Source organism: Eptatretus burgeri, chromosome 1 (genome assembly GCF_056783735.1).
Source record: "Eptatretus burgeri isolate ZD-2024b chromosome 1, Ebu_testis_v1, whole genome shotgun sequence".
In the NCBI taxonomy this organism is placed as follows: domain Eukaryota; kingdom Metazoa; phylum Chordata; class Myxini; order Myxiniformes; family Myxinidae; genus Eptatretus; species Eptatretus burgeri.
This window is the reverse complement of record NC_140961.1, coordinates 17,634,919-17,654,517: the sequence shown is the minus strand read 5'-3', so window position 1 is coordinate 17,654,517 and position 19,599 is coordinate 17,634,919. Positions and strand designations below refer to the sequence as shown.

The window sequence follows — 19,599 nt, the reverse complement described above, 5'->3', positions numbered from 1 at the left end:
ACACGTGGAATTTGGGTGTTCTGGAAGGAAAGCCACGATATCTGTGGATCATTTTTAAAAAGCCAGATGGTGATACTGCGACTGATAAGAATAATGCATTGAGTGATAATGCTAAGGTGAAACAACTTCGCGTTTCTCTAGATGGAACATTTTACCCACGAGATAGATTGGAAATTAATTGGGAAAAAAATGATTTTGCTGAAGCATACAAGTCTTACCAAAAGGTGTGTGAAAGTAATGGAAATAAAGAACCTATTTTGGATATGACAGCATTTAAAAGTTTGTATACAATCTATGCGTTTGACCTGAGCGCTCAAAAGGAAACTATAAAGTCTAATCGAGTGGATACTTCCCTATACATTGAAAGAGGAGAGAGTGAAGAAGTTGATACATATTGTTTGCTTTTGGAAGAAACAGAATTGCAGATTAATACAGATAATGGTGTGATGATTAGTCTCACATAATTTTTTGTTAAATAAATGAGTGGCAAAGTACCAACTGGGGTATATGTTAATCAAATCAATCTTCATAAACTATCATCTTGTGTTCAAAATCAAAAGCCTTGTACGATTAACGTTAATACAATTCAGAGAAAAGGAGCAGTAAGAATTGATGTTTTTCTCACAAGAGAACAGGTTAAAATCTTGAATGACACTGGCTCACTTAAAATTAAAATGACAAAACCAATGTTGAAAAAATATTCAATAAGAGAGACGAGTGGAGGATTTCTCCCATTTCTAATTCCTTTATTTGCTGGTTTAAGTGCGGTTGGAGCATTGACGGGTGGTATTTCAACAGCGGTGAAAACTGCCAACGAAAGGAAGGCTCAACTCCAGGCTCAAAAAGAATTGGAAAGACATAACAAAGAGTTGGAGAAACAAATTAGTGGAAGTGGTGTAATTGTAGATTTTGCTGAAAAACTTGAAGGTCTGCCTGATAAAGCGAGATTGTTAGTTGGAGATATGCTTTCTTCTATAGCACAAGCAGGTGTAAAATTAACGAAAAGAGGTAATGGATTATATCTTTCTAATTAATAAATGAGCATTGATGAGTGGTTGAAAGAATTTGGAAAGAATACAACATCAAATTTACAACTTGTCAAATATTGTAAGAAATTAAAAATTCATAATGTGGTTATTTGTATGAGAGATGAATTAACAAATGTGCCGAAACATACAAAGAATATTATTATGAACTTAGAAGATAATAATGGGAACGGTTCTCATTGGGTTTGTATTTTTAATAGTCAAGACAAATATTATTTTGATAGTTTTGGTCTTCCGCCACCTGTTGAAGTCATAAAATTCTTACAGAATGGTGTTTATCAAACATTTCAAGTCCAAGAATTAAATTCCAAGTGTTGTGGTCAATTATGCCGATATGTGTTATTTCAACTCAACAAAAATAAAAAAATTTATGATATTATTTTTAATCTAATATAAATGACTTATGTTGGTAAAGATGGTTCTATCTTTGGTGTATCTCAAGAACTGGATATTGATTTATCAAATTATTACCCAAAAGCACAGGCTGAACGACATAAATATAATATAACCAAAAATATTAACATGAAAAATGCTTATAAATTAAAAAATTATCCAACCCCAACTGAAGCGAATGACTTGGTGAGATTAAGTGATTTATCACAATATATATACTTAAATAAAACGGCTGTGTATTCCAAAGATACAGAAGTGTTGATATTATCTCCAGGTCATACAGAATTCACAGTTCGAATTAAAATAAATTTTTATAAAGAAGGGCGTATCGTTTGTATGAGAATAGAACAATGGGGGTATGATATGAATGATTTAGGGTATAATTGGTCATTTAAAATTAACCTCGAAGACCTGGAACAATTAAATCAGTCTCGTAAGGAAGAATATTATCCACTTGGTATCGAGAATGAGTTTTGTGGGGCTACGATTAGTAAACAACAAATAAAAGAATTTAATAAGGGTAAATATAATAATGGTTTTGCCCTTGTTTATCTCATGAAAACAGAAAAAACAGGATTATATATAATAAGTAAGGAAATACAAAATGATTTAACTATGGGAAGATGGGGAGGTGTTTCGTGCCATAATATTATTCTAACATATATTTCTAATACATAAATGACAGCAAGAAGGCTTCAAGAAAATTATCATTTCTGTGTTCAAGCATACCTTCAAGAAAAGGGTATTCGGTATTTTAATAAATATGTTCTACAACATAAGAATGAGGTATTTTCAATAAAAGATTGGCATTATGCTGATGTTGATAAACCGACAACTTTAGATTTAATTAGAATGTTAAATAATGAAAAAATTATAAAGTTAAGAAAAGGTAAGGCTCTTTTAGAAATTCAAAAGAAATTTTATTGGTTTCCTGTTGTAAAAAAAATTATTTTGGATACAGGAACAACAAGAAATCCTGATGAATATATGTATAATATTCTATGGGGTGTAAGCGATTCAAGGATAGTAAGGGATGAGGAAGGAGTTGAAGAAGAGAGGGAAGAGGAGGAAAAGGAGAAGAGAGAGAAGGAGGAGAGGGAGAAGAAAGAGAAGGAGGAAAGAGAGAAGAGAGAGAGGGATGAAAGGGAGAAGAGAGAGAGGGAGGAAAGAGAGAAGAGAGAGAGAGGGAGGAGAGGGAGGAAAGAGAGTGGATGAATAAATATCAAAATATGGAAACCAGTGAGATTCAAAAAAGAATAGGGGTATTACAGAAAATAACTCAACCCACCGAGGAGGAAAACAAAGAATTGATAAGTCTATTTACAATACTTTCGACAAGACTATTGACATCGAGAAGACATGTATTTTAATTCAAGTTTTTCATTTTTTTTTTCTTAAATAAATGGGGGAGAGAGTGAAGGCATTTCTAAGGATTCTTTATGTTTTAAAAATTAAGATTCAAATGTGCATGTTGGAAACTAAAAAGGTTTTTGCACTCTGCAGGAATTTTTCTCATAAATAAATGAGTTATTGTCTCAAATGTAAAAAGAAAACTAATACTAAAAATATTTCATGTATTAAAAGTAAAAATAACAGGGTTATACAAAAAGGTATATGTTCGGTGTGTGGTTCAAAAAAAAATCAATTTATCTCCCAACACAAACTAGGAGGAGATATACAAAAGTTTTTATCAGGAAGTAAATTTACAACCACTGGAATACCAGGGGAATTACATCTTCCAGGGTATTCTTTCTGTGGTCCAGGCACAAACTTGGATAAAAGATTAGATGAGGCAGACAATCCTAAATCCTGGAGTAAGCCTATCAATAGAGTTGATGAAGTGTGCATGAGACACGATATTGATTATGGGAATACCACAACGTTGGAAGAAAAGCATGAAGCCGATAGAGAAATGTTGTATAATTTGTCTCTGATACAAAATCCAACCTTGAGAGAAAAAGTTGATCGGTTCATTGTGAAGAAGATGATCAGTGCTAAATTGAAACTTGGACTTGGAAATTCAAAAAACTTGTAAGCTCTAATGATGTCATTAAGATTGAAGAGCAATTAGCTGATGAATTACATAAACCAATATTCACAAAGTTTCAGAGAAGGAAAGTTTATTCCAAGGAAGTAGATTATATCTGGTCTGCTGATTTGATTGAACTCAATAATGATAAGGGGTACAAGTATGCTTTAACCGTTATTGATTTGAGGAGTAGATATGTGTGCGTTGTCCCTTTAAAAAACAAAACAGGTAATACTCTTATGTTAGCTTTTCAACAGATATTTAATAAAAGTAAGAGAAAACCTAAAAAATTGTGGACTGATGAGGGTAGAGAGTTTTATAACAAGACATTTATGAATTTTCTAAAAAAATAACAGTATTACATTATACAGTACCTTTTAATGAAGGGAAGGCAGTTGTTGTTGAACGTTTTAATCGTACCTTAAAAGAGAGACTATATAAAAAATTCACACAACTCGGTTCACAACAATGGTCATCTTTTATTCAGGATATTGTGGATAAGTATAATGACACGATTCACACGGCAACAAATATGAAACCATCAGAAACATTTACAAAATTAAAATATGAAAAAGAGATTAATGTCAGAAAACCTAAGTTCAAAGTTGGTGATATCGTAAGAATATATAGGTGGAAATCTCATTTTGAAAAAGGTTATACGAAAAGATGGACCAACGAGCTTTTTTAAATTGTTGATGTAATAGATACGGTTCCTTGGACTTATAAGATATATGATTTGGAAGGGGAAGAGATTTTAGGTTCATTTTATTCACAGGAATTACAAAAGACAAAGATAAATTGAAATTTTTTGACTCCGACCCTTTTTGGCTCCACCCACACAAGCCCCCGCCCACACAAGCCCCACCCACACAAATCCCACACAAACCCCACCACACCCCCCCCCACAAGCTCCAATAAATTGAAATTTTTTGACTCCGCCCACACACGCCCCTCCCACCGAAGCCCCGCCCACACAAACCCCACACAAACCCCACACAAGCTCCACACAAGCTCCACACAAGCTCCACACAAGCTTCACACAAGCTCCACACAAAAACTCCACACAAGCTCCACACACACAAACCCCACACAAGCTCCACCCATATTCATCATATTCACATAATTAGTGATTAGTTAATTAGTTCCCCACACACACAACATGTTTATTTAATTAAAAAACTATCCAACCATCCACACAAGCTCCACTCATCCACCCATCCCCCCATCTCTCCACCCATCCATTTATCCACACAAACCTCATCCACATAAGCCTCATCCACATTCACCCCTCCCACACAAGCTCCACCCACATAAACCCCTGCCCATATAAACCCTGCCCACATAAACCCCTCCCACATAAGCCCTGCCTACACAAGCTCCACACAAAAACTCCACACACATAAACCCCTCCCACACAAGCTCCACCCACATAAACCCCCGCCCACACAAGCCCCACCCACACAAGCCCCACCCACGCACACACCCCGCCCACACAAGCCCCTCCCACACACACCCCACCCACACAAGCCCCCACCGAAGCCCCGCCCACACAAGCCCCGCCCACACAAGCCCCACCCCCTCATCCCCCTGTGCGCCCCACCTTTGACCCACCACCTCCCTCATCCCACCCCCACCCTTCCCCACACACACACATGGGGAGGGAGGGATGGGATGAGGGGTGATGGGTCATTGGGGGAGCGCACCTACCCCCCCCTCCCCCCTCTACATCTCTTTTATTCTTTTCTTGTAATTCAGAATCAAGTAATTGTAAACAAAACAAATATAATTTATTAATATTGAAAATATTAAATATTCATTTGCGAGAATGTATAATCTTTCCCAGCAATCTTCTTCAGATGTCTTGTGATTTCGAAACTCAGACACCATATTCTGTTTTGAAACAAAAAGTGGATAATAATTAGGTTCTATAAAGATAATTACATGGTAATATGAATAAGCCTCGTTGACCACTGAATTAACACACCAGGAGCCTGTCATCCTTTCAAGGTCAATAAAATGAATTCCAGTGTACTGACAAAACCACGTCCAAACTAATGATGCAACCAACATAAGGCGACATTCTAAAGAGAGAGTGATATTAATAATAATTCAGAAATATTTACCTCCAGAAAATCATGTGTTGTACGAGTGATATTAATAATAATTCAGAAATATTTACCTCCAGAAAATCATGTGTTGTACAAGATTGCTTCAACAGCTGATGTTGTGCGATAGTGCTGAAAAAAAAAAAAATAATAAGTCAAGGGTATAGATGAAGAGACAGACAGGGAAAGCAACACACACACACACACACACACACACGCACACACACACACACACACATACACACACACACACACATAGACACACACACGTGCCTCACCATTGGTTTAATTCATTCGAGATCAGAGACCAGTCATTATAAATCATTGGCCTCTTCAATAAGAGCAGAGAGAGGTAGGTAGAAAGACAGACAGAGAGAGAGGCACACACACACGTGTCTCACCATTGGTTTAATTCCTTCGAGATGAGAGGACGTGATAAGACTTCATGCCACTCATTGTAAATGTCTTTCAATTCTCTTCTAAAATCATTGATCTCTTCAATAAGAGTATTAATTTCATGAACCACGTCGTGATATGTAAACTCAATTTCTTCCAATGCCCTGTCAGGGAAAAATTATATATATATCAGAATTATCATGATTTAATTAATAATCATTTGCTTCATCGTTCAAAGAGAAAAGCATACACAAACTTACCAACTCTGTAGTGGGCTGTTGGCTTCATCGGAAGAAAGATCGTCCATGCCTCAGTTGTAAAAATGAAAATCCCGTCTGGCAGAAACTTTGTCTGGCGAACCGCTTATAAAGCAACGATGAGGAGATTGCTTAATCATTGGGTGTGGGCACAGGAAATGACAAGCTTCTCTTAATGATCTCATCTGGCCACCGCCCGAGTTGCAAATCATTTTTGGACATAAACCACGCCATAAAAGTTTTGATTCAAATGTTTTCAGTTCGTGTTCTGAGATAAAATATAAACACGAGACCTTGTCTCACAGAATAGTTCCTATTTTTTCACAGCATGACAGTCCAAAACCACTTCCTCATTCACACAGCACGGCCGTGTCAAAAAAAACACTTCCTCATTTTCACGGCATGAACTGAAAACATTTGAAACAAAACTTTTTTATGGCATGGTTTATGTACAAAAATGATTTGCAACTCGGGCGGTGGCCAGATGAGATCATTAAGAGAAGTTTATCATTTCGTAATGGCACAAAAGGGGTATCTTAAAAAATATAAAGATTCAAATGTTTTGTTTTTCAATATTTTAGATGGGGATTATTGTGCAAAGAAAATTAAACTATTGAAGGAATTTGAGAATGAACAAATGTTTATAGGTTCAATGAGTGAGCTAAACAATATGCATTGGTTATTTGATAAAGAGTGCCCCGAGGCTTAGACGTTTCAGATATTTCTTTAGAATCACCTTTAACAAATCTTTATCTTGTTGTATGGGTTATTTGATAAAGTGTCCCGGGGATTAGACGTTTCAGATATTTCTTTAGAATCACCTTTAACAAATCTTTATCTTGTTGTATGGGTTATTTGATAAAGAGTGTCCCGGGGCTTAGGTGTTTCAGATATTTCTTTAGAATCACCTTTAACAAATCTTTATCTTGTTGTATGGGCTATTTGAATAGAGAGCCCCTAGGTTAAAAGGGGAAATAAAAAAATGACCGTTTTTACAGCCATTTTTCCCTGCTGTGCAGGGGTTTGGCTTTTTCTTGAGGCAATGTTTTATGGCCGGATGCCCTTCCTGACACCAACCCTGGTCGCCTCTTACGACACACAGGGATATGGTACACCTATTCTAACCGGGGCATACACCGGGACCAGTACACTGGCACTCATTTCGCCGACCTCGGAAGGATGGCAGGCTGAGTCAACCCCCTGGTGTTAATTCAGCAGCCAACGGGGCTTGAACTCAGGACCCTGGGATCCCAAGCCGCCACCCTAACCACTAAGCCAACACCAGGCTCCAGGTTAAAAGGGGAGACAAATAAATATACCTTGGGCTAAAAAGGGGATTTATTTTTTTAGGGGAAAAAAAAGAAAAATTTCATGGCTGAAAATCCCCCATTCATTTACATGGGGAAAAGTGAGCCAGAACCAGTATTCTTACCCTACTGGGGTGGTATTACGTGACATCATATTAATCTGTCATATATTTCTGATACATAAATGACAGCAAGAAGATTTCAAGAAAATTATAATTTTGCATTCAAGGATACCAACAAGAAAAGGGTGTTGGATTTTACATTCCTTATAAATTGGAACATATACACAGGCATTTTTCAATTAAGAACTGGCCTTACACTGATATTAAAAAACCCACAGAGATTTGATTAAAATATTAAATATAAATGAACTTCTAAATGTGATGAAATATAAAACTCTTTTAGAAATCATCAACAAATCTTATTGGCTTCCGATTATGAGAAATATATTTGTGGATTCAAGAGTATCGCAGAATCCAGATGAATATATTATGCATGTATGATATTCCATGGGGTGAAAGTGGTTTAAGGACAGTAAGGGATGAGGAAGGAGTTGAAGAAACTGAGACAAGAGAGAAGGAGGAAAGGGAGAAAAAAGAGGAGGAGAGGGAGAAGAGAGAGAAGGAGGAGAGGGAGAGGGAGGAAAGAGAGAGAATAAATAAATATAAAAATATAGAAACCATTGAGATTATAAAAAGATCAAAGGTATTACAGAAAATAAATAAGTCTCAACGCACTGAGGAGGAACACAAATAGGCAAGTCCATTGGAAATATATGCGTCAAGAGTGTTAATATCGATTTCAGGGAGAAGATTTAAATGAGAAAGTGAAGATAAAGAACAGAAAGAAGGAAAATATTATATTATTGATGATGTTGGTGTAATTAACTATGATTATAGTTTTACATTTTTTTTTCTTAAATAAATGGAGGAGAGAGTGAAGGCATTTCTAAGGATTCTTTATGTTTTAAAAATTAAGATTCAAATGTGCATCTTGGAAACTAAAAAGGTTTTTGCACTCTGTCAGAATTTTTCTCATAAATAAATGAGTTATTGTCTCAAATGTAAAAAGAAAACTAATTCTAAAAATATCTCATATTTTAAAAGTAAAAATAACAGGGTTGTACAAAAAGGTATATGTTCGGTGTGTGGTTCAAAAAAAAAAATCAATTTATCTCCAAACACAAACTCAGAGGAGATATACAAAAGTTTTTATCAGGAAGTAAATTTACAACTACTGGAATACCAGGGGAATTACATCTACCAGGGTATTCTTTCTGTGGTCCAGGCACAAACTTGGATAAAAGATTAGATGAGGCAGACAATCCTAAACCATGGAGCAAACCCATCAATAGGGTTGATGAAGTGTGCATGAGGCACGATATTGATTACGGGAATACCACAATGTTGGAAGAAAAGCATGAAGCCGATAGAGAAATGTTGTATAATTTATCTCTGATACAAAATCCAACCTTGAGAGAAAAAGTTGATAGGTTCATTGTGAAGAAGATGATCAGTGCTAAATTGAAACTTGGACCTGGAAATTCAAAAAACTTATAGGCTCTAATTATGACATTAAGATTGAATAGCAATTAGCTGATGAATTACATAAACCAATATTCACAAAGTTTCAGAGAAGGAAAGTTTATTCCAAGGAAGCAGATTATATCTGGTCTGCTGATTTGATTGAACTCAATAATGATAAAGGGGTACAAGTATGCTTTAACCGTTATTGATTTGAGGAGTAAATACGCATGGGTTGTCCCATTAAAAAACAAAACAGGTAATACTCTTATGTTAGCCTTTCAACAGATATTTAATAAAAGTAAGAGAAAACCTAAAAATTGTGGACTGATGAGGGTAGAGAGTTTTATAACAAGACATTTATGAATTTTCTAAAAAATATGAGTATTACATTATACAGTACCTTTAATGAAGGGAAGGCCGTTGTTGTTGAACGTTTTAATCGTACCTTAAAAGAGAGACAATATAAAAAATTCACACAACTCACAACGGTTCACAACAATGGTCATCTTTTACTCAGGATATTGTGGATAAGTATAATGACACGATTCACACGTCAACAAATATGAAACCATCAGAAACATTAACAAAATTAAAATATGAAAAAGAGATTAATGTCAGAAAACCTAAGTTCAAAGTTGGTGATATCGTAAGAATATATAGATGGAAATCTCATTTTGAAAAGGGTTATACTAAACGATGGATGAACGAACTTTTAAAAATTGTTTATGTAATAGATACAGTTCCTTGGACTTATAAGATATATGATTTGGAAGGGGAAGAGATTTTAGGTTCATTTTATTCACAGGAATTACAAAAGACAAAACTAAACAGATAATACCCATGGGAGCAATGGGTTGTCCCTTCACTCCCTCCTACTATACACAGTTGTGGACACTCGAGGGCCAAGTCCGAGGTGTATAACAGTATCTAATGTGTCAAGGGGGACGTTCTTAGATCTGTGAACCCCAAACACAGAATCCTCAACTGAATAGTTAAGGCTTAACTTTTGTTTGTTGGTGTGTGTGTGTGTGTGTGTGTGTGTGTGTGTGTGTGTGTGTGTGTGTGTGTGTGTGTGCGCGCGTATGCATGTGAGTATGCGTGTGTGTGTGTGTGCGTGTGTGTGTGCGTGTGTATGTCCCAACTCTCACATTCAAAATCTCAACCCCAACCCTCACATTCAAAATCTCAACCCCAACTCAATCCTGACCCAACACAATGTCTTTTTCAAAATGAGATTTCCACCTGTATATATTTTTTACGTTTTTTTTTTTCTCTTCTTCCAATTCTGTCTTTTAAGGCTTTCAGGTTTGATGACGTACAAAGGGGGAGTAAGCCTGCACTTTCTTCCCAGAACTAACAATATATATTTTTTGTTTTTTTCTCTTCTTCCAATTCTGTCTTTTAAAGCTTTCAGGTTTGATGACGTAGAAAGGGGGAGTAAGCCTGCACTTTCTTCCCAGAACTTTCTTGATCTTGCTCCCATCAAGCACCATCCGACAAAGAACTACATCGATAGGTTTAGATCCCAAAGAGTGATAGCATTTCAAGTCTCCAAAATAAACCCAACTTTCCAAGTCTTCAAGGTATAACCACATTCCTGTTGAGTTTCCAAGATATGTATCACATTGTGAGTTATCAAGCCAGAACCCACATTTCAAGTCTCCAAAATAAAACCAACTTATAAAGTCTCAAAGGGATAACTCATTTCCTGATTTTTTCAAAATTTGTGAGTCTCCAAGGTAGGTCCCATATTTAGAACCATCTTGGCAAAACCCTTTTCCTAAGTCTCCAAGGTAGTTATTTAAACCATCAAGGCAGAACTCATTTACTGATTTTTTTTCAAAATTTTTGAGGTCTCTGAGGTAGGTTTCATATTTAAAACCACCAAGGATAACTCATTTACTAATTTTTTCAAAATTTTTGAGTCTCCAAGGTAGGTCCCATATTTAGAACCATCTTGGCAGAACCCTTTTCCTGAGTCTCCAAGGTAGTTATTTAAACCATCAAGGCAGAAGTCATTTACTGATTTTTTCAAAATTTGTGAGTCTCCAAGGTAAAACTTGTATTCTGGCTCATCAAGGTATAACTTGTTCAGTGGGTATTGTCTTGATAACTCGCAATGAGTACTATTGCTGTAAAACTCTTTTTCAGGATTTTGCTGGTCTCCAAGGTATAACTCTTTGGTTGGGTCATCAAGATCGAGCTCGTTCTGTGGATCTTGGTCGCTCATAAGGTCTTCAACCAAGCCAACAATTTCGCCCCAAGTTGTGGCAAAATCGGTATTTTCATATTGTATTTCAGATACAATTTCCTGTGAGAGAAAATAATAATGTATTAATTAAGTTATTTAATTATTAAATGAGTCGATGCTTAAAAGGAACTTAAAATAGGAAAATAAAAATCTTACCTCAATAGATAAGAGGTTTGAATCCATTTCATCAACTTGAAGGTTTAGTTCCATACAAATAGTCGATCCCCAAGGAACCCCAAAGTTATCCCACTCAAGGCCTAGCTCGTCCTGTGGGTCTTGGTCGCTCATAAGGTCTCCAACGTATAACTTTGGTTGGGTCATCAAGATCGAGCTCGTTCTGTGGGTCTTGGTCGCTCATAAGGTCTTCAACCAAGCCAACAACTTCACCCCAAGTTGTGGCAAAATCGGTATTTTCATATTGCATTTCAGATACAATTTCATGTGAGCGAAAATAATAATGTATTAATTGAGTTATTTAATTATTAAATGAGTCGATGCTTAAAAGGAACTAAAAATAGGAAAATAAAAATCTTACCTCAACAGATAAGAGGTTTGAATCCAGTTCATCAACTTGAAGGTTTAGTTCCATACAAGTAGTTGAGCACCAGGCAAGCACACAGCACACCATTGCCAGCAAAAAAAATGTTTAAAATGGAGTCTGGGTTGAACCTTTTATAGAGAAAGACTGGTGGGGGTGGTTTCCTTTGGAAATTCCCTGGGCAAGCCCAGGCAAGCCTTCCTTCGGAAATTTTTCAAAACCATAACATTGTAGAATTTCCTCACTTCTTTCAGTCAGAGATGAACTGGAAATGATGTAAGAGCAGGCGGGGCTCAGAAAAGTGGGCGTGGCCTATGGGAATATCTCACGAAAAGTAGGCGGGGCCTAAAAAGCGGGCGAGGCTTATGGAAAGTGGGCGTGGCTTATGCAAAAAATAATCTGAGGCTCAGGAGGTGGTCAGATGAGATCATTAAGAGAAGTATATCATTTCATAATGACACAAAAGGGGTATCTTGAAAAATATAAAGATTCAAATGTTTTATTTTTAAATATTTTAGATGGGGATTATTGTGCAAAGAAAATTAAACGATTGAAGGAATTTGAGAATGAACAAATCTTTATAGGTTCAATGAGTGAGCTAAACAATATGCATTGGTTATTTGAAAAAGAGTGTCCCTAGGCTTACATGTTTCAGACATTTCTTTAGAATCACCTTAAACAAATCACATTACTACTTTACTACGTGAACAAATCTTTATCTTGTCGCATTGGTTATTTGAATAGAGTGCCCCAAGGTTAAAAGGGGAGACAAATAAATATACCTTGGGATAAAAAGGGGGTTTAGTTTTTAGGGAAAAAATATGAATCGCTGAAAATCCCCCATTCACTTACATGGGGAAAAGTGAGCCAGAATCAGTATATTCACCCTACTGGTGTGTGGTTCAAAAAAAAAATCAATTTATCTCCAAACACAAACTCGGAGGAGATATACAAAAGTTTTTATCAGGAAGTAAATTTACAACTACTGGAATACCAGGGGAATTACATCTACCAGGGTATTCTTTCTGTGGTCCAGGCACAAACTTGGATAAAAGATTAGATGAGGCTGACAATCTTAAACCATGGAGCAAGCCCATCAATAGGGTTGATGAAGTGTGCATGAGGCACGATATTGATTATGTGAATACCACAACATTGGAAGAAAAGCATGAAGCCGATAGAGAAATGTTGTATAATTTATTTATCTCTGATACGAAATCCAACGCAAAGAGAAAAAGTTGAAAAGATGATCAGTGCTAAATTGAAACTTGGACTTGGAAATTCAAAAAACCTATAGGCTCTAATGATGTCATTAAGATTGAAGAGCAATTAGCTGATGAATTAGATAAACCAATATTCACAAAGTTTCAGAGAAGGAAGTTTTATTCCAAGGAAGTTGATTATATCTGGTCTGCTGATTTGATTGAACTCAATAATGATAAGGGGTACAAGTATGCTTTAACCGTTATCGATTTGAGGAGTAGATATGCGTGGGTTGTCCCTTTAAAAAACAAAACAGGTAATACTATTATGTTAGCCTTTCAACAGATATTTAATAAAAGTAAGAGAAAACCTAAAAAAATTGTGGACTGATGAGGGTAGAGTTTTATAACAAGACATTTATGAATTTACTAAAAAATAACAGCATTACATAATACAGTACCTTTAATGAAGGAAAAGCCATTGTTATTGAACGTTTTAATCATACCTTAAAAGAGAGACTATATAAAAAATTCACACAACTCGGTTCTCAACAATGGTCATCTCTTATTCAGGATATTGTGGATAAGTATAATGACACGATTCACACGGCAACAAATATGAAACCATCAGAAACATTTACAAAATTAAAATATGAAAAAGAGATTAATGTCAAAAAGCCTAAGTTCAAAGTTGGTGATAGAGTCAGAATATATAGATGGAAATCTCATTTTGAAAAGGGTTATACAAAGCGGTGGACAAATGAACTTTTTAAAATTGTTGACGTGATAGATACAGTTCCTTGGACTTATAAAGTATATGATTTAGAAGGGGAAGAGATTTTAGGTTCATTTTATTCACACGAATTACAAAAGACAAAACTAAGCAAATAATACTCATGGGAGCAATAGGTTGGCGCTTCACTCCCCTCTTCTACACACCATTATGGACACTCGAGGACCAAGTCCGAGGTGTTTGACAGGGTTAAATTTATATATATATATATATATATATATATATATATATATATATATATATATTGTATCAAGGGGGACGTTCTTAGATTTGTGAACCCCAAACACAGAATCCTCAACTGAATAGTCAAGGCTTAACTTTTGTTTGTTGGTGAGTGTGCAGTGGGGGACGTTCTTAGATCTGTGAACCCCAAACACAGAATCCTCAACTGAATAGTCAAGGCTTATTGTGTGTGTGTGTGTGTGTGTGTGTGTGTGTGTGTGTGTGTGTGTGTGTGTGTGTGTGTGTGTGTGTGTGTGTGTGTGTGTATGTGTGTGTGTGTGTGTGTGTGTGTGTGTGTGGGTGTGTGTGTGTGTGTGTGTGTGTGTGTGTGTGATAATATAACAGGGAGCATAATCAACCCTAACCCTCACATTCAAAATCTCAACCCCAACGCAAACCCGCCCTCACCCTCGCATTCAAAATCTCAACCCTCACATTCAAAATCTCAACCCCAACCCTCACATTCAAAATCTCAACCCCAATGCAACCCTCACCCAACACAGTCTTTTTAAAATACGTATTTCAACAATATATATTTTTTATGTTTTTTTCTCTTCTTCCAATTCTGTCTTTTAAAGCTTTCAGGTTTGATGACGTACAAAGGGGGAGTAACAACTTTCCTGCACTTTCTTCCCAGAACTTTCTTGATATTGCTCTCATCAAGCACCATCCAACAAAGCGCCACATCGATAGGTTGAGATCCCCAAGAGTCTTGGTAAAAACCACATTTCAAGTCTCCAAAATAAATCCAACTTTCCAAGTCTCCAAGGTATAACCACATTCCTGTTGAGTTTCCAAGATATGTATCACATTGTGAGTTATCAAGCTAGAACTCACATTTCAAGTCTCCAAAAATATAACCATCTATCCAAGACTCCAAGGTAGAACCACAATTTCCAGAAATATTGTGGGTTTCAGTGATAGATCTAACATAGTATAACTGTGGATCATCAAGGAAAACCCCATTATTCCAATTTTTATGGGTTTCAGTGATAGATCTCACATAGTATATCTGTGGATCATCAAGGAAAACTCCATTTTTCCAACTTTTATGGGTTTCAGTAATAGATCTCACATAGTATAACTGTGGATCATCAAGGAAATCTCCATTTTTCAAAATGTCTGAAATTTGTGAGTCTCCAAGGTAGGTTTCATATTTAGAACCATCTTAGCCGAACCCTTTTCCCGAGTCTCCAAGGTAGTTATTTAAACCATCAAGGCAGAACTCATTTACTGATTTTTTTCAAAATTTGTGAGTCTTCAAGGTAAAACTTGTATTCTGGCTCATCAAGGTATAACTTGTTCAGTGGGTATTGTCTTGATAACTCGCAATGAGTACTATTGCTGTAAAACTCTTTTTCAGGATTTTGCTGGTCACCAAGGTATAACTCTTGGTTAGGTCATCAAGGATGAGCTCGTTCTGTGGGTCTTGGTCGCTCATAAGGTCTTCAACCAAACCGACAATTTCGCCCCAAGTTGTGGCAAAAGCAGTATTTTCATTTTGTATTTCAGATACAATTTCCTGTGAGAGAAAATAATAATGTATTAATTAAGTGATTTAATTATTAAATGATTATATGCTTAAATCAAACTCTGGAAATAGGAAAATAAAATCTAACCTCAATAGATAAGAGGTTTGAATCCAGTTCATCAGCTTGAAGGTTTAGTTCCATACAAGTAGTAGAACTCCAAGGAACTCCAAAGTCGTCCCACTCAAGCCCAGCACAGCACTCCATTGTCAGTAAAAGTAATAAAATGTTTAAAATGGAGTCTGGGTTTGAAGCTTTTATAGAGAAAGACTGGTTGCTATGGTTTCCTTTTTCAAAATGGAGAATTCTTTGAAAATTCCCTGGGCAAGCCCAGGCAAGCCTTCGTTGGGAAATTTTTCAAAAACATAACATTCTAGAATTTTCTAGTGAATTCTTTGTGAGTCAGAGATTAACTGGAAATGATGTAAGAGTAGGCGGGGCTTAGTAAAAGTGGGCGGGGCTTAGGAAAAGTGTGCGTGGCTTATAAAAATACCTCATACAAAGTGGGCGGGGCTAAGGAAAAGTGGGCTTGGCTTATAAAAATACCTTATGAAAAGTGGGCGGTGCTTATGAAAGTGGGCGTGGCTTATGCAAAAAATAATCTGAGGCTCAGGAGGTGGTCAAACAAGAGCATTAAGAGAAGTTTATCATTTTATCTCTGCTCAACAAAGATATTTAGACCAAGAACTAAGGCCTTAGTTATTTTACAACTTGGTTTACGGATCCGCCGACGGTATATTTGCAGAAATGAAATATAAATATAAAACACATTTTTAGCCTTTTATATTTTTCCATTTTCCGCCGAAGGTGCAAAAGTTTCAAAACCCGAAATGTAAACGTCGGCATTTATTTTCAAAATATAATTTTGTGCGCGCGCACCAAAATGCCGAGTCACGTTTAACCGAGTTGCGCAGTGGAACTGCGCAGTCGTCTTCGGTCATGGCGTCTAAGCAGTGGCCAGCGTGATTCAGATTGGCTGTTGTTTCTGGGGCGAAAGTGATTTTTTGTTTGTTTGTTTTTTTGTACACCTTGTCGAGGCTCGTGTGAGAGCTAACACACAATGCACATCATGGGGGACAGGAGACAAGAGGGGAGGGAGTGGGAAGGACAAAACAGTGGGGAACAGAGACATTAGGAGATCTGTTGAAGGGAGAGGGATGGGACGGGGAACATGGAGAATAGGAGAAGTCTCACTATCTGCCATGACCTTTCCTGGGAAAGTCACATTTCCAACCTTGCCTCAAAAGCCAGTCGCCGACTGGGAATCCTCCGTCGTGCAAAGTCCTTCCTCGGCCCTCTTGAGCTCCTGACCACTTACAAAGCTTTTGTCCGTAGCCTGATGGAGTACTGCTCTCCCCTCTGGGCTGGTGCTCCTGCCTCCCACCTTTCTCGACTTCACGCTGTCGAAACCAGGGCTTTTAAGATCATTGGCATCTCCCGCAATGAAGCTGAGTCTTTGGGCCTCTCACTCAATCACCGCAGGTTGGTCGGTGGTCTTTCTGTCTTCTACCGACTCCTCTCCAGCCTTGCCCCCCCTGCTCTCTCTGCGATTTGTCCCCACCACATTTCCACAGGGCGCTCAAGGTCCGCCAACAACCCCCTTCTGGTAAAACTACCAAAATCACGAATCACTGCTCATCTTCACTCTTTCATTCCTCTTTTTCCCGCCTTTGGAATAAACTTCCTCACTCTATTCTTTCCCATTCTTCCCTCCAGGCTTTCAAAACAGCTGTTCACCACCACCTCTTATCTTCCCCCATCCAAATCCTCGATCTTTTCTACCCCCGATAATCCACCCAAGCCCACTTCCTTCAATTCTCCTGCTTTCCTTCCTGAAAGTCCCTTTAATGTCCATCTTCCCCTCGCCATGTTCCCCGTCCCATCCCCATCCCTCTCCCTTCCACATTTCACCTGTGTCTGTTCCCCAATGTTTTGTCCCTTCCACTCCCGCCCCTCTTGTCTCATGCCTCATTGCTGTGAGTTGTGTGTTAGCTCTCATACGAGCCTCGACCAAGGTATACAAAAAAAAAAAAAAAAAAAAAAAAAAAATAGAAGATGGACATTACAGGGACTTTCAGGAAGGAAAGCAGGGAATTTGAAGGAGGTGGGCTTGGGTGGATTATCGGGGGTAGAAAAGATCGAGGATTTGGATGGGGGATGATAAGAGGTGGTAGTGAACAGCTGTTTTTAAGGCCTGGAGGGAAGAATGCGAATGAATAGAGTGAGGGAGTTTATTCCAAAGGCAGAAAAATAGAGGAATGAAGGAGTAAAGGTGGGCAAATATTTGTGATTTTGGTAGTTTTACCAGAAGGGGGTTGTTGGCGGACCTTGAGCGCCCTGTGGAAATGTGGTGGGGACAAATCATAGAGAGAGCTGGGGGGGGGGGCAGAGGCTGGAGAGGAGACTGTAGAAGACAGAAAGACCACCGACCAACCTGCGGTGAATGAGTGAGAGGCCCAAAGACTCAGCCTCATTGCAGGAGATGCCAATGATCCGAAATGCCTTGGTTTCTACAGGGTGAAGCCGAGAAAGGTGGGAGGCAGGAGCACCAGCCCAGAGGGGAGAGCAGTACTCCATCAGGCTGCGGACAAAAGCTATGTAAGTGGTCAGGAGCTCAGGTTGGCCGAGGAAGGACTTTACCCGATGGAGGATTCCCAGTCAGCGACTGGCTTTGGAGGCGAGGTTTGAAATGTGGCTTTCCCAGGAAAGGTCATGGCAGATCGTGAGACCCAGAAGCTTGAAAGAAAGGACTTCTTCCAAAGGATTGTTGAGAAAGTGGATGGGGGGATTTTCTAAACCGTCCTTTAGAAGAGACATAGTGAGAGTGTGAGATTTGTCAGTATTGAAAGACATGTTCCACGTGTTGGACCAGTTTGTGATTTTATCCAGATCTGCAGTTAGCGAAGAAGCTGCTGCTTGCCGGTCTGAGGGATGACCGATGGTACGGCAGAGGATGGAGTCATCAGCAAACAGATATAGAGGATTTTTCAGAGAGTCGGAGAGATCATTGATGAAAACCAGAAAAGAACAGGGCCCAGAACGCTAACTTGAGGAACTCCAGCCTCGACAGGAAGAGGGGATGAAAGAACTCCATTTAGGGCCACACGGTGACTGCGACAGGAGAGGAAGTCTGCGAGCCATGAGCTGTTAAGAAGAATGTGAAACGCGGGGCGGCTTGGCCCCGCCTCCAAGCTTGTGTATGTGAAGTCCGTATATGCAAATTTTAGGATCAGGAGAGGTTCACGCCCATTTTTGCCCGACCAATGGCTGACTGGGGGGGGGGGCGGCGTGGCCCCGCCTCCAATCGCGTTCTGATCCTAAAATTTGCATATTGGCTTCTCCTGAGCGATATAAAGGTGTGAGCGGAAGGCGACTCGGGCGCTTGAGTTGAGGTCGGAGGTGAGTGTGGAGCTGGAGTTGAACAAGAGTTGGGTTTTGGAGTTGCTTGGACAGTGTCGTCGAGAGGTTGCTCTGGGGGACAAGGAGCGTGCGTTGGCGGATGGAGTCGAGTGCACGCGGTGGAACTGCTAGCAAGGGAGCTCGGGTCCGAGGCCAAGAAGGACGGCGGTCGGCGACGAGGTTGCGGTTTGGGGGATTGCTCGTCTCCTCGCGGGACCCAAGCCAGCCAGCCATTCCCCTCCCCCAGGGCATCAACAATTCCCCCTTTCCCCCGCGCTGAGATAGTGCAAAAGGGGGCCCCGTTCCCACCCCACTCCAAATGTGGTGCCAAGGAAACTCGCCAAGGAGCACGGAGTCGGGGCACAGCAGCGCAGCCACATTTGTGGCTTGCCCGCCAACGCGTCACGAGGACGTGGGTAAGATAGTGCAAAAGGTCTCGCGGACCTGGCCGCTCCTCCAGGTCACGCGCACATTTGGCCTACAGGCCTGTCTGCCTCCTTGTCTGTGAGGGTGGCTTCTTTCCTTTGCTTTTGTGTAAATGTGTGTTGGCGCCGTCTGTAAAGTAAAACTGTATATGTGTTGCCGTGTGTACGTGTATAGTCGCTT

The 19,599-nt window shown here is 38.8% G+C and overlaps 1 long non-coding RNA gene across 2 annotated transcripts; it reads right to left on the bottom strand.

Moving 5' to 3' along the window:
- Positions 1 to 5,198: 5,198 nt before the first annotated feature.
- On the bottom strand, positions 5,199 to 7,668 carry LOC147033949 (uncharacterized). Of its 2 annotated transcripts, XR_015056205.1 has the most exons (4): positions 6,230 to 7,668; positions 5,975 to 6,133; positions 5,648 to 5,705; positions 5,199 to 5,358 (listed from the first exon to the last, which is right to left on the bottom strand). It is a non-coding gene; the product is annotated as an uncharacterized LOC147033949 (long non-coding RNA). The 2 variants fall into 2 exon arrangements; XR_015056203.1 differs by having other exon boundaries at positions 5,648 to 6,133.
- Positions 7,669 to 19,599: the final 11,931 nt, after the last annotated feature.